We start from the raw sequence: 874 nt of genomic DNA, 5'->3' as shown, positions 1-874 counted from the left end.
TTCATTTCTTTTATTTTCTTAAATGTGTGTGTATATATATAGTATTTATAGAGTTTTAGCTTTTAGTTTTAATTACTTTTTCTTATTTGTAAGTCGCTTTGGATAAAAGCGTCTGCTAAATGACTAAAAGTAAAAGTAAAGTAAAAGTAAAGAGGTCATCAGATTCAAAATTCACTTTACATGTTGTTTGAACATAAATGTGTGTTTGAAGTGTGTGTACACATCCACCCTATAATGATAAAAATCCACCCAGTGTTTTTTTTTTTAATCCCTATTTTAAAATCCCCTTTCTCAAATCAGGCTGTTCTGAGAGTCCTGTCAGAATGACTTAGTTCTGCACAGGCCCCTCCCACTATAGTTGATTGACAAGGCCATCTTACCTTAGACCCGCCCTGGGTGAGCTGTGAGCTGTCCGCCATTGTTTCGACCCCAGTGCGGGGGAAGACGAGAATGTCTCAGATTAAGCGATTGAGGTGTTTTGTTGTTGGATGTAATAATGAACATAGCAGTCTTCATTTACTCCCGACATCTGAGCCGCTGAAGATGCAGAGTATTAACGTTCCTTTCGTTTTTGAAGGGAATGCGTCCCCGATCTACCTTAACGTGTCTATGTTCATGCAAAACATTGGTGATCCAGCTTCACCTACAGATGAAGTGAGTATAAGCGTTTTTTTTATGAATCTTTGCAAATCGCCTTTCCTAATAATGTGCTGCTAGTTAGCAAGTTTCACAGCTAAATGCGGCTAAAGTTTACAGTCTGCTCTTCACCCCACGGAAGAGAGGGGCGGGGTGAGCAGAGCTCATTAGCATTTAAAGCGACATGCAAGGAAATAGCTTGACATGAACAGAGCTGATTTTGACAAGGTAAAAAGGG

Source organism: Sinocyclocheilus rhinocerous, unplaced genomic scaffold (genome assembly GCF_001515625.1).
Source record: "Sinocyclocheilus rhinocerous isolate Xijiao unplaced genomic scaffold, SAMN03320098_v1.1 scaffold1142, whole genome shotgun sequence".
In the NCBI taxonomy this organism is placed as follows: domain Eukaryota; kingdom Metazoa; phylum Chordata; class Actinopteri; order Cypriniformes; family Cyprinidae; genus Sinocyclocheilus; species Sinocyclocheilus rhinocerous.
The sequence above is the reverse complement of the archived record's forward strand: the minus strand, read 5'-3'. Positions refer to the sequence as shown.